This window comes from Vanacampus margaritifer, chromosome 18, assembly GCF_051991255.1.
Source record: "Vanacampus margaritifer isolate UIUO_Vmar chromosome 18, RoL_Vmar_1.0, whole genome shotgun sequence".
Lineage (NCBI taxonomy): Eukaryota > Metazoa > Chordata > Actinopteri > Syngnathiformes > Syngnathidae > Vanacampus > Vanacampus margaritifer.
Window position 1 is genome coordinate 1,943,503 of NC_135449.1, and position 15,355 is coordinate 1,958,857.

The 15,355-nt window shown below is 41.9% G+C and overlaps 1 protein-coding gene across 1 annotated transcript in view; it reads left to right on the top strand.

The window, feature by feature from the left end:
• bccip (BRCA2 and CDKN1A interacting protein) overlaps nucleotides 1–15,355 on the top strand; it is a 33,515-nt gene that overhangs the window by 896 nt on the left and 17,264 nt on the right. Inside the window, exons 2-3 of the mRNA XM_077551220.1 lie at nucleotides 6,274–6,431; nucleotides 13,113–13,236. The gene's annotated coding sequence lies outside the window, so the exon portion shown is untranslated. The remainder of the gene's footprint in view (nucleotides 1–6,273; nucleotides 6,432–13,112; nucleotides 13,237–15,355) is intronic.

The window sequence follows — 15,355 nt, forward strand, 5'->3', positions numbered from 1 at the left end:
CTAGCCATCCACAAAGGCAACTAACTAACTAGCTATCCAACACACTTTAACCAACTAACCAAAAACTAATGACAAACTAACTAACCAAACCCAACAAGCTTATTAATAAACTTACCAAGTAACTACCCAAACAAACAGAATGAAAAAAAAAAAATAAAAATAACCAAGTAACTAACGACCAAGAAAATCGACAAGCTAACTAACCAATTAACTAATGAACAAACTAAACAAGTAAATACTCAACAAGAAAAACAATTTGTTAAGCAACAAACAAACAAATAAACTAAATCAATAACTAACCACCAACCAAACAACAAAAATCTAACTACCAAGTAATCAAATAAAACAAAAACTAATACAAAGAAAACAATAACATTCAAGGTGCTTGGACTTACTACTTACCTGCTTACCAAAAAAACAACAACTAAGCAACATACAAGAGCTAGCAAGCTTACAAATTTTTTTTAACTGATCAATGAAATAAAGCAAAGAAAACATAACCTCCTTGGCTGAACTATTAATTCCCATTCAAGTGTGCTTGCAAAAGTGGTCCCTACTAACTAACAAATGAGCCAACCAACTAACTAAATGAATAAGAAAGTTCAACTTCAAACTAACTAGTATAAAGTTGAGAAACCAACCTTCAAACTAACTAGTATAAAGTCGACAAAACCTCCTTGGCAAAGGTATTCCTGCAATTATAAGCAATCACAGTCGCCAAAGAGAATTTTGATGTAAAAGTGATTAAATGTAAATTGATCAGAAAACAGACACATTTTCAACAAATGAACCAAAAAAGTAGTCAAGTAACAAACTTACTCACCAAAAAAACAACAACCTCATACTAACCATTAAAAAAAAATAGTGTAGAGTAGAGCATTTTTTCTGTCTATATCAGGTTTTTAATGACTACATCTTTATGCATCAACACAATGATGCAATTTATTTTTTTTGTAATGAAATTTGTAAATGTGCCTGGACAGCATGGTTAAAATTCACGAGGCCTTCAAAGCCAATCTAATAAACACATCCACAATGGCCGTGCTTATAGTGCACGCAACGCTTTAACCTCATAACAATCCTATACAGTAGCCCATAGTTCTCGGGTCATAGTTCACACATTTACTCCAGAGCCAACCGTGCATAAGCGATAAGACCAGAGACAGTGAATTGGGGTCACGGATGACATCATGTCATTGATTCTTGGTGTCCCTTTTCTTTTCTTGCAATTTGTTGGGCAAAAGTCCAAGGATTTATATTCCATCATCATGTTTAAAAGTAGAATTATGAGTCATAACAGACAACACAATAGAGATTGGCGACTATTAAAGAAAAATCAGCGACATCATCAATTAATCAACTTCGACTTTCACCACATTATGTCGACTATTAAAAAAAAGTCGTTAGTTATTCAATCTCTAGTGGCCAATGAAGATTCTTGTAAAAAACTTGGCATTAGTCATATTTTAGTTGCGTCATTGTAAAGTCGACTTACAAGGAACTTTAAACTCATTTGCTCCCAAAAACGTATATATATGTTCTATTTTAAATATTACTATTGTCCCAAAAACGTATTTATATGTTTTTTTTTAATGCAAGAGCATACAGAAAGAAGGCTTTGATGTAGCCTCTGAACTGAAGAGAAAGTTTAAAGCAATGGTAGTTATTGCAAAAACGACCAGCAGGAGGCAGCAGAGTGTACAAGATCAACCAGGGCCATGTTGCAAAAAAGTTCCCCCCCGCCCCCCAGTGTTTTAAACAGATTTGTGAATAATGATGAAACTTACCTTTATTCTAATGCTAATTGCTGCAAAACGGAAACTGATAGAAATATACTTTTTTTCTGATGAAAGAAGAGACTGTAATCTTTCTTTTGGTACGTTCCATGTTTTTATAGCAATAGAACACAATATTCTGTGGGCCTTGCAAAATCGGTCAAAATCCAGTAAAACCACCGGGAGCGAAGGGGGTCGCTTGAGTGAAAATGGCTGCGAGTGAATGAGTTAAAGGCGCTGCGTAAGTACTCTCATTTCTGTGTTCTGAAGCCTGTTTTCTGCCAAACAGATTTATATGAAGATGACACACTTGGTATCATCCTATCCATCGAGTAGGTACGGTTTGAACAACATGTAGCGTCCACGCCACCGCCCTCAAGAGACACAGCATCTGTCACTCTGCGAATCAATTATTGACTCCATGTTTCTTTCATATGGCGGATTTAGTTGCTCCTGCCAACTACCGCAATCAATTGGAATTCTAAGGGTTGGATCTTAACATTTTCATCATGCTTAGTCGCTGTATCTTATCAAAATCCTTTCCCACTGCATTATGGATGGATCATGGACCCCCCCCAGCCCCCGCCCGGTTGGTGTAGAGGTCAGCTTTCTCCCCTGTCAGAGGCTGCCCAAAGGCGACACCCCTGAAACCCTCCCGTTCAATCGGACTAATGGAGGCAAGGATAAAAAAAAAAACATAGGTGAGCCCAACCAGACCACTTGAACATGTGGGATCAATTTCAACTCCCACCTTAAATCTTAGCTCCCGCAGCGCAACAACGGCAGACGGGATCATGTCTTTCATCTGCGGGAGGCAGGGAGGGATTTAGCCGGATCAATTGTTTTTAATAATGTTAGGAGACTGACGACCAGCACTATGAACCAGATGATAGAGTCTGAGGAGGTTCAAAAAACCAATGCTGTGAAATGTTTACATTCGTTTTAACCACTCGACATTCAGCGCAACCTCAAAGATGAAACAGTCTGTTTGAGATCATAGTTGGCTTATGATTTATTCAGATTTTCAGAAGAATGTTTCCAGGACTGTCTCCGTTGCAGCTGCGGTCGTCCTTTAAGTGCTATCTTAATAAAATGGAGTTGAATTGAGTTGAATGAATAGAAATAATAATAATCCAAGTCCCTGTAAAACGAAAATAAACACGGCTCGTAAATTTTACACACCACAAGGCAGAGAGTTGTTAAAAACCCTAAATCTGGCCTGGAATGGTATATTTGATTTCTCCCGAACGTCCCGATGGCCAGCACGCCGCTGCCTTCAGGTATATGATACCTACGTGTTTATGTATGTACGCCGCGACGACTCCCTCCCGTCCACTTCCCTCCTGTCATTAATATGCAAATGAGGCTGTCATTGTTGCACCGTCGAGAAAAGAAAGCTGTCATGTCTTTGCTGGTGTTTGGATTTTTTTTTTTTTCCTGCCGAACGTGTCTTATCTTTGTTTAGCCGGAGAATCAAACATGTAAACATCGCTTTATTAGCATCCATCAGCCGGCTACGTCTTTCAATACGCTTATTTTAATGCCCGCTCTCCCCTTGATTGGTGACCACATTTTTTCATTCCTTGTAGACACAAGCACTTTTGGGGGTTCTTTTAAGTTGAGCCCCTTCAAAAGGAATCCCCGGAAATAAAAATAAATCAAAAAATAACACACATTTTAACCTTTTTAAGAGGGATCAAAGAGGGTATTGGATGCAACCGACCAAGTGTTGTCGCCATTTCATCAAAGCTAGCGTTGAACGAGTGATGTTATAATTACTGAAATGAGATCTACGTGCAGATAAATAGAGACGTGCGCAAACCTTTGCACACGACTGTGAGACCGATTCAGTTGCCATTACTGTTCTCACTGTAATCTGTGTTTTCACCAAAAACAGTTACACAAAGTTCAAGCATGGTTCGGATTGGACAAATTAAAAAAAACTGTACGAGAGTAGAGGCGATTGCAATTATCGTGTTTGTTTGCATTCGTGGACATGAGCAAATAAGCGTTGATTTACCAAACCACTTTGGGGCGCATTCAGCACCCATACTATTGCTATTGCCAATTCTATTCTACATTAGAGTATCTTTTGTGTTTTGGTTTTACTAATCTTCAAAACAAAACAATTTTCAGTTCCAGATTAAAAAAATAAAATAAAAATCAAGTTGTTTTTTTTTTTTTTTCCGGGGAGAGCTCAGTATTGATCATTTGACATGTCATCATCATTGTTCTCCCTTTTTTTTTTTTATATATTTATTTATTTATTTTTGGTATGTGTGTGTGTGTGTGTGTGTGTGTGTGTGTGTGTGTGTGTCTGTGTGCGTGCGTGCGTGCGTGTAAAAAAAAAATAAGAATCTCCATACCGTTCACCTAAACCGAACACTTCAAAATCCAGCCAGAGTCGTGGGGCCGCCAGGAGACCCGAAGAGGGACCAAAAGAAAAGAAAGAAAAGCGAAGCCCAGCACAGACCAGACACCACCCACCGGGCCACTAACCAGAGTCCTTCACCAACCCCAGAGACATCTAAATTCCAACAAATCAGGGAGACCTCAAGGGCCCGAAGGAGAAACTGAGGAAAGGTAGAAAGGACAGACGAAGCAGAGTGAGATCCACAGACACCCGCCTCCGCCGAATCAATGACCTGAGGGAGAAACAAATTGTGTCTGAAATCAAGTTTTAGCACTGGTTGCTTTCTGTCGAGGGAAAAAAATATCACGAAAAGAAAATTAAAACATTGTCGTTGTCAGGTGGAAACCCCTTATGTTCAAATATGGTCCATTTTTTTCACAAATGGACACTGCTGGTCTGTCCCTACAGCCAATTTCCGAGTGTAGAAATCCATGAACTCTCTTGACCACCTAACTGAGAAATGTCCTATAACTCCGCCCCTTTCTCATTTCACATTATGTTGCTCAAGATTGAATTTCTGGATGTTTTCGACAATTATGAGTGAAAATAGTTAGGTTGGATACATTTTTTGCATAAGCTAAAAACCCAAACTCGCCCCCAAAAAAAATGTCTCGTATCATGGTAGAATACGGTAATTGTGTCCATATTCTGAGTGGCTGTGGAAGTTGATGGCGTTCCCAAATAGCTCCAATTTCCATCGCGCGGGGCACGTTAAAACATCTCTGATTGAAAAGGGCCCTTTTTCAATTACAATGCGCCGTTTTCAAACGACAAGACGCACATAAAATCCAAGACGCCTGCCCGTTTATGACTTTAGAGTGCTTTGATGGAAAATGCGCTTTATTACTGCAGCGACACCCAATTTGTCGTCGCCCCCCCCCCCCCCCCCCCCCCCCCCGGCAAGCTCTTGTTGTTTATTTTCATGGCCTTATCTTTTACTTTTGACGCCTTGTCGTTCACGAGGGGAGCAGAAGAAATATGCCGTTAACGCTCTCTCGCCCCTCCGCGGATCATCACTGACACGGAAATGCGAGCGAGAGATGGATGGCGGGATACGGATGCGACGTTAACCCCTTCGCCGCCCAGAATCAATGAGACTTCAAACGACATTCAATTCAAAGCCAAACAGCACCGTAACGCTCCATTATCCCCAGCCTCGGTAATACATTTATTACTGTAGCCTATTGATATTGATTAGTGTGTGTGATGAATGTGCTAGTATTGGAATCATAACAGAGGTGGGACAGCTTCTGTTTGGGAGTGCATGATAGAATGCCGGGACAGTTTAATACTCTAAGCCAGTCATTCTCAAACTTTTTATACCAAGTGCTAACAAAAAAAAAAAATTAGCTCTCAAGTACAACCATACCGACCAATGTTAAAATACATTTATTTATATAATGATCCAATTAAAAAAAAAAAATTAAGGATTTAAAGTTGAAATGCAAACATTTTGCACTTAAAAGTTAAATACAACTGAACTGCACTTAGATTATTTGGCATACCACGAGAGCAGGGGTGGCCGAGTTCGCTCCTCGAGAGCCACTATCCAGCCTGTTTTCCATGTCGTCCTCCTTCAGCGCAGCTGATTCTGATGATCGGCTCACCAGCAAGCTTTGCAGAAGCCCGACAACGATCCTGATCATGAATCAGGTGTGTTAGTGGAGAGAAACATGGAAAACAAGGCTGGATGGTGGCTCTCGAGGAACGAACTTGGCCACCCCTGCACTAGAGGTATGCCAAATAATCTAAGTGCAGTTCAGTTGTATTTAACTTTTAAGTGCAAAATGTTTGCATTTCAACTTTAAATCCTTAATTTGGATGCACTAGAGGGAAACTATGTGCTGTATTTGGAGTATCACTGCCTAAGGCGCTCACTTCTCTATAAAGTATGCATGTTTTTCCAGTTAATCCTTAAAAAAAAGGAGGGTTTAGAGCATTTTTTTAAAGGTAGTATTTGATATTTTCTATGTCCTTATACTCTTGAGATTTCTCTGTAACCTGCACAGATTCAAAGTTTTTTTGTTTTTTGTTTTTTGTTTTTTTTTACATTTTCAATTTAATGTTGTGCTTTTGTCTGTACAGAAAGCACTCTGGCACAGTCTAAGGGTCACCATGTTGTGTGAAGTTTTCCCGGAGCGGTTACGGGGCTGCCGGGCGGGAGCCAACAGACATCCGAAATGGGTCGGAGTATGGCGAGAGTGGGAGCGGCGTCCTGCTGGGACACGCAGTCTGGTGTGGAGGTAATGGACAGAAGGGGGAGACACACACAAAAAAAAGAGGCTTGCCTGTGGCGTGGCACAAAATGAATGACTGGAATCGTTTCTGTTCCTCTGAAGCCGGCTTTATTTAAGAGTGCTCCAAATTCTGAGTTTTTGCAGTTACGACTTAGGAGGCTGATTTTTTGCGAGTCGCGCCGAACTTCACATCCGGCCACTATTAGTTCACGTGGTTCGCTTGCAGTGAAAGGACAGGTTTTGTGCTCACACTTACTGTTGTTCTTTTTACAAACCACGATAGCAACTTTGCCGAAACGTATACATAGCAACACCGAATCACACAAAGATATCATTCGTTTGGCGTCGTCCCAAATCTCTTAAGGCTCCGATGCTAGCTCTGAAGGTACGATATTGCCAGAGCGACTGTCTTGAGGGACGTAAGCAATTGAGGGATGGCGTACTCAAAACGCGGGATGTGACTAGACTGGTCGCCATGACTGGACAGGACGTGACTAGACTGGTCGCCATGGCTGGACAGGACGTGACTAGACTGGTCGCCATGACTGGACAGGACGTGACTAGACTGGTCGCCATGACTGGACAGGACAGGACGTGACTAGACTGGTCGCCATGACTGGACAGGACGTGACTAGACTGGTCGCCATGACTGGACGGGACGTGACTAGACTGGTCGCCATGACTGGACGGGACGTGACTAGACTGGTCGCCATGACTGGACAGGACGTGACTAGACTGGTCGCCATGACTGGACGGGATGTGACTAGACTGGTCGCCATGACTGGACAGGACGTGACTAGACTGGTCGCCATGACTGGACGGGACGTGACTAGACTGGTCGCCATGACTGGACAGGACGGGACTAGACTGGTCGCCATGACTGGACGGGACGTGACTAGACTGGTCGCCATGACTGGACGGGACGTGACTAGACTGGTCGCCATGGCTGGACAGGACGGGACTAGACTGGTCGCCTTGACTGGACGGGACGTGACTAGACTGGTCGCCATGACTGGACAGGACGTGACTAGACTGGTCGCCATGACTGGACGGGACGTAACTAGACTGGTCGCCATGGCTGGACAGGACGGGACTAGACTGGTCGCCATGACTGGACGGGACGTGACTAGACTGGTCGCAATGCCTGGAACGAGCGTGACGTGACAGGACCTGATTTGCTTTGACTTGACTTGCTGTGGAGTGGCTATGACTTGGCTGGGGTTACGACTTGGCTGTGACTGCGACCAAGACTTGGGTGTGGCAAAGAACGACTTGGCTGTGACGACGACGACTTGGCTGTGACGAAGACTTGACACAAGAACTCCCAACACATAACATAGACAACGCTCCAATACTGACTGAGCAAACCCCACAGACTAAATACTTGACAAGACACACCTGGGGAAGACACAAGCGGCTGAGGGCACTGATAGGTTGACACAGAGGGGAAGGAAAGACGCACAGGCGGATGTGAGTTTTCAATAAGGATAAAAAAACACCACTTGCTCCATCACTGCGTTAAAAACAAACGTCATGGAGGACGGTTTGAAAAATAGACGCCAGCCTTCAACTCATGTGTGGAAAAATCATTACGGCGTGCGAGTATACGCCAAGCCCGGGCTTGCCGACTTCTTATTGCGCCATTAATAACTTTTTTTGCGCTGCCAAGCAGACATCATCGGGCTCGCTCGGGGGAGGTCGGAGTCGCTAAATTAAAACCATCAGTGTTACTTTTTCACCACTTTCTCGTCACTTGCCTTCCCTCTCGTCACATTTTGAGTCTGGTTAACCCTTGAAACGGCGCTTGACGCTCACGTCTAACATTTTTGGACTAGCTAGCATCTCAGTAGGCGTTTTAACATTGTACATAGCAATGCACAGCGCAACATCAGTGACATCACAAGGCGCATCCAATTGGAAAAGGGCTGGCGGAGGGATTTCAGAGCGTTAAGAGCGGTAGACCAACCAGCGGGAAAAGCCTGCTTGTTACTTCCTGATTGGCTGCTACACAAGCACTTCCAAATATGGGCACGCCTGCTGTGTTTTTAACGTTTATTAAATGAAATAAAATAAATGTAAAATTGAAACTGCAATGCTGGAGGAGCTTCATAGATTTCTGACGGTGCTGTAGCACCACCTAGCCCCGGTGTTTCACCGCGCCTGCATTTCTCCAGAACTCATCGCTCTATTCTATGTCATTTATCCAAAACGCAGCGAAGCAAGATATTGCCACAACTTTTTCACAGAGTATTCTTTCATTTAATATCCCCCCATTCCACACTAAGGGGAATTGACAGTGACACAAGACTGCTGCACTGTCAGGCTTCCTCACAATGTAGCCGAGATTCTGCTGACACATGATATCCATCGCGGGGAAAAAAAAAAAGAGAAAAAAGCTGAGACTCAAGTGTTTTACACAGCACAAACAGACGGTGAAGCGGCAAGAGGGACGGGACGGGACGGGACGGGAGGGATCGGGGACGCTCTTATTGTGCATTCCAGCCACATTCTCTGACTTTTTAATCCCTGATGCGGTGCCGGCCGGGTAAAGGCCTCGCCGGAATGCAATGAAGCATTTGGAAGAAGTGCAGTGCCATGAAAAAAATGTATGCATTCATAATCAAATTACTGTCAAAAATGTAAAATGGCAGGATAATACCTTAACTTTACCTCAACTCGATGCCGTGTCTTAATTTTTTATTATTGTTTTATTCTAAAAAAGTTTTTTTCCCACTTCATTCAAGAGGTGACATATCTGAAGCACTATAGTCAACTCATTTGCTCCCCAAAATGTATAAATACGTTCTATTTTAAATACCACCCTGCTCCCAAAGACGTATTTATACGTTTTTGTTTGTTTTTTGCGAGAGCATACAAAAGGCTTTGATGCAGCCTCTGAACTGAAGAGAATGCTTGAGGCAATTGTAGTTATTACAAAAACGGCTAGCAGGTGGCAGCAGAGTATAAGAGATCAACCAGGGCCATGTTGAAAAAAATTATTTTCCCACTGTTTTAAACAGATTTGTGAATAATGATGAAACTTAGCTACATTCTAATGCTAATTGCTGCAAAACGGAAACAGATAGAAATATACTTTTTTCCTGATGAAAGAAGAGACTCTAATCCTTTTTTTTTTTTGGTAGGTTCCATGTTTTTATAGCAATAAAACGCAATACTCTGCCTTGCAAAATCATTTGTAATCCAGTAAAACAGCCAGCAGCGAAGGGGGTTGCTTCAGTGAAAAGGAGTTAAGTTCCCGATTAAGAGCTAACCTTCAATTTTGTAAATTCCTCATTTAACATTTACCATTAATTCCCACAAAAAGTTACCAACTTTGAAAAAATCATGTAATTTTGCAACCCTAGTTGTGTTGTCCAAGTATTTGTCACACCAGACACTGATCTTATTATGTGATTTGCTGGGTTCAGGATTTGTAAGGACTACAGATCGGCAAAACCTTGTCCCGCATTACCGCATCCCGTCTTGATCGGTCGACTTTAACGCCACGACGCAGGAGCCAACGAGGGGCGAATCCCCCGGCTTCTTTATGACGTACGGTCGCTGTGGAAACCGAGCCGGCGAAGGAAGTAAGCCGACGTATGAAGGAATGCGAAGGGCTGCTTTCATGTCAAGGCGCGAGAGGTGGCACAAAGTGTTAATCTGTGAAATTGGATGAATTTAAATTGGCTGGCAAATGGGATTAAATTGTATTGGCTGCACTTGGAAAAGGGGCTGAAAGGAATGGATATGCGTGTTACACTATTAAAAGAAGCCCCCCCCCCCGCCCCCACTGTTCAATATACAGTACATTTCAACCAGTGGGAGCTTGGGGGAGGTTCAAGTGTCAGCTGGAGAGAGAGGCTGCGTGGGACGCCAGATGTACACAATGTAAACATCGAAGCATGACCTTTGTCTTGAGTTTCTATCCCGCCCACGCATAGGTAGCGCCGCGTCGGCTTAGCTACGGGAAAGAAAGCAGGCGATAAGTAGCAAAATGTCGTCAACTGGAAACTCACGGGTCAACAAGGTGACGATTTAAAACAAAAATGCGGAAAATTGCATCGCCTTGGATGTACGATAATTGGATAATTATCCATAATCTTGCGTAGTGGGGGTGTGAAGAAACCTTACTTTACTTACTTACTTACTTTTTAACATGTATCTAATTGTTTTTACGAGAGCTGCACCCATACATTGGTATAAATCGTTTGATGTTGCGAGCGATTTTATTTTTATTTTTTAAGTCAACTTGAAAACGTATCTTTTTTTGGAGCGATGCACATTGCACACCCCTCGTTTCCACGTTTAACCGTTGCCGAAAAGTTAAGCTCGTACAATCCCCAAAACAAGCTGTCAACTCATTAGCAACATAGCATCGATCATTTTAGCGCAGAGGTACAAATATCTTCAAGGCGAGACAACGTGTTGGGATTACTGTACAAGGAGATTATAATTTTTGGTGCTTGAACAGTCCCGTTAATCAATCCGGAGGATAATAATACTCTGCGCCTCAACATTTTTGCGTGTAATCATTCCACTTCCAGGCGCGGCAATAATTCCACAACGTAAACAAGCAGCAAATCCGACACCCTGCGCAACCCCCCCCCCCCCCATTCCCCTCCCCCCCTTTTTTGCGACAGCTCGGCTCGTAATGAGCTGAAGTAATTAACCGGTGCCACCCGGGGGTAAAAGGTGCTCGTGGTACATACTAAGCCAGTCCGAGTGGGGCTAATAATGAAATCGCGTTCAGTCCCTCATGGCTGCCAATTGAAAAGTTGCAAGTAGCCACATATTTGTGAGGTAAATAGTGACTAAATATAAATACTTGAAGCGAAGCACTTGACATCTTAGCATTTATTTACCCAACGCAATAACCGACTCTTCCTTTGAAATATGACTAACTAAAGATGTTGCTTAGTAATGCACAACCTGAACACGAATTTGCCTTCTGTTCAACATGCTTTTCTTATCTGCATTTTTAGGCCCATTTCATGTATAATATGAAACATACTGAACTAAATACAGGGATGTGATTTTTCCGCTAATTCGCGGAATTCCGCTTTTTTTTTATCTCCCCCCAAAAAAAAAAAATTCAGATTTTTTTTTTATTTTTTTATTTTATTATTATTATTTTTTTTAGTAGTTCATTGTGTATGCACATGACTCCGACAGATAACATCTTCTGCTATAACAAAGACATTTGTGGTATGCTCTAATATGAGTTACTTTTCATTTGGTCATGATACAATTATTTGTTCATGAAATTTGAACTCTTCAACATTATTTATGTGTTAACTTAGTAATCACATTAGTTAGATATGATGATATTCTCAGTGATAGTTTTTAAAAGCAAAGGCAGTCCAATGTTTTTGAATGTGACTGACCCTGGACCTAGCTGGGTGCCAGCGGCCCCCAGACCCCCGGCTAAATTTTCAGATAATTTCACTTTGGTCAAATCACATCCCTGTAAATATTTCCAGATCTTGTATTGAACGTAGCAGGTTAGGGCATACAAATCTGAGCAGAAATATGGATTCGATGATATGGCTGGAGTTCTGCTTTGCTTAGGAAAAAACAACAACAATATTATTTAATAACACATCACCTGAATCTAATTCAGCCTTCTGTTTCATCTGCACATTCCATGAGTATTTAGACCCATTCATGTAATTAACTAATTTGCTCTAAAAAAAAGCGTATAAATATGTTTTATTTTAAGTATTGCCATAGTCCCAAAAATGTATTTATACATTTTTTAATGCTTTTTTTTATGCTTGAGCACACAGAAGGCTTTGATGCAGCCTCTGAACTGAAGAGAAAGCTTAAAGCAATTGTGGTTATTACAAAAACGGCCAGCAGGTGGCAGCAGAGTATAAGAGCTCAACCAGGGCCATGTTGCAAAAAGGCTTTCCCCCAGTGTTTAGTTTGAAACAGATTTGTGAATAATGATGAAACTTTGCTATACTCTAATGCTAACTCTTTGACTGCCAGACGTTTTCAGAAAAGGGATGCCGTGGGTGCCAGCTGATTTTAAGCATTTTGACTGATCTTTCAAGGTCCACAGAAAATTATGTGTTTGGACTATGGAAACACACATACTACCAAATTAAAGATTGGACTCTCATCTTTCATCAGACAAAAAAGTTTGTTTCTACCTTATTCCGTTTTTCAGCAATCAACAATAGAAAATGGTTAGTTTCACCTCTGTTTTGAAACAAACGTCTTTTAACGTCTTTGGCACTCCTCCCTAGGGTTTTACTAAAAGTTATTTAACGTTTTTGGCAGTCAAAGAGTTAATTGCTGCAAAACGGAAACAGATAGAAATATACTTTCTTTTCCTGATGAAAGGAGAAACTCATCTTTCTTTTGATAGGTTCCATGTTTTTTATAGAAATAGAACAATATTCTGCGGGCCTTGCAAAATCAGTCAAAATGGCTGGGAGTTTTAATAATGTCGCCAAAATACAAAATAATCATAATCATATCTTGTAACAGACGTGTGACAGGTGCGAGTGTACAATTCTCCATTCGAAATAGGACTTTTGCTTTGCCGCTGAAAAGGCCTTGTATTCTTTAGTAATACACTGGCTGAACCTGATTTGGCCTTCGGTTTGACGTGCATGTTTTAGCAGCATTATTCATGCGAGTCAAAGTGCTAATGTTATTATGTTTTTGCTCCCTCGGCAGTCTTAAGGATGAACCATTCCCTCCTGCACCCCAGCGCTGTAAATTAATGGCAACAAGGGCGCAGCATAAGGATGCAAATGAAAAGACCTTCAAACAACGTTCACATTTGGAGCCAAAATGGCGGGTAAGTTTTTATGAGCCTCTCATCACTGCCCCCCCAACCCCCACCCCCCTCCTCCTCTCCAGTTGCGTGCACGTTGATAAAAGACATTAGGCTCGTTTACACGTGTTCTCCGCTGAGCAAATATTGACTCATTTTGGAGTAATTGTTTTTTTTTTTTTTCTTCATTTCACGCGGAAATGTGCAAACCTCGCTCACTCTCTCGCTATGCTGGAGACATTTCTCCAAACGACGGCATCTGCTAACTTCTCCGTTTAATTTCCCCTCCCTGGCGTTAACAGAGTGTTTCTGGCGCACGCAGATGGACGTCGGCGTCAAACTGTGAACGAGACGCGTCGGTTTTATGGCATCGGGGGCGATTAAGCAAAAAAGAAATAAATAAAGGAGGGCTCATTAGAAGACGAGATTGTCTCATTTGAAGGGTAATAAATAAAAAGGGCATCACATCATAGAGTCAAGTAGCTCTTAGCAAGCTGGGAACCATATTTGGTTACTTCAGTGCCCAAAATGGCTGCATTGCCATCAGTAGAAGTGCGTGATCGTACAATCTAGCGATATCTAGAATGACGCAGAGTGCAAAGATTCACTCATTAAATTGTTTTTATTTTTTTATTTACCATTTGTTTCTAGGCAGAATTTGTAGGGCTCAACTGTAATTGTCCCAGGGGGCAAGCTGGGAGCCACATTTGGTTACTTAATTGCTTAAAGCGGCCGCCTTGTTTTCAGACAGAATAAGCATGTGACGATACAGTCGAACAAAATCTAAAATGAAATCCACTTCTCCCAGTGACAAAGAAAAGAGACGTCATCTAAAAAAAAAAAAAAAGGCTGTGTTGGTAATTTAGAGAGAAGAGTAAACAATGCGAGCTCTTAAACCCACTGGTGGTACTGGAGCATCGCTATGGCAACCGGCATTTCCTGGTCATATCTTTAATGAAAAGGTAATGAGAGAAACATAACAGTCCCAACTTCATTACAGCGGTAAAGATTAAGCAATAAAAAAGTCAATTAGCGCGTCTGTCATGCGCTGCGGCTGCAGTCAGGAATAGGAACAGAAGGTTTCCTCTGCCTGCGCATTAAAGACAAATATGGTCATTTTTTAAAAAAAACGTCTCGCTTTTTTTTTTTAAGCCTCATTTGAGCCTCACAATATTACAGGTAGGTACACCTGCCTTTACAAAGCCAACAATGTCATCTTGTAGGTTTGAATTGGACACGTGTGATTGGTCTGCTGTAACAATTGGCCGATGTCACGCGGCGTAATCACAAATCCGGCGGCCGGGTATCAAAGTGGTCACAGCGCGCTCGTTTCCTCCGCCATCTTCCCCCCTGTAGCCTTCATACCGCTTCCATGGATGATTAGGCGGACCTTTGTTTTATGTTCAATACATGGACTTGGATTTTCCGAGAGCATCTGGAAAAAATCCGCGAGTAATTGACGGCCAGCCGAAAAAAGGTTTGCTGTTGGAATATAAAACAAGCACTTAGCTTTGCTTAATGAGTCCGTTTAGCTAACAAACATCATAGAACGGCTAATGTTTGCATCTGTATCGTCGTTTTTTTCTCAAGTTTTTTTCTCTTTGCCCCCACCCTCTAAAAAAACGTGGCCTTAATACGTCGTCGGAGCATCAAAACCCTTTGAGCATTGGATATTTTAACACGAGCAGTGGACCAGCACATGGAGACAGATACTATTTAAATACTCACATGCATATATTCTTTATCCTCTGTGAAGAACCACTAATCATGTGTGGCTCTATCTGTATTAAACTGCCTCCAGTTAGCCAAGGTGTACCAAGTGCATTGAATTAAAGCAAAAAAATATGTGTCCAAAACTCTTCTTTTTTTTTTTTTTTTTACATTATATTTAGTCAAGTCATTAATTATGCTTGTTTTTTTTTTTTTTTGCCCCATCAAAGTGTAGGTGTGCCGTTAACAATCACTGACTTCTAATCCCTGCTCCACATTGCAGGCTGGTCCAAATGAAAACAAGTCTGTAATTACACGTCTTCCCCAGGGAGCCGCCATCAAACACTGGAATGAGGAATCCCAATCACGCCGATGTAATTAAGCATTGTGCGGCCTCATGTATTATGTAGCATTTAGCCGCTCGCTAAGTAGC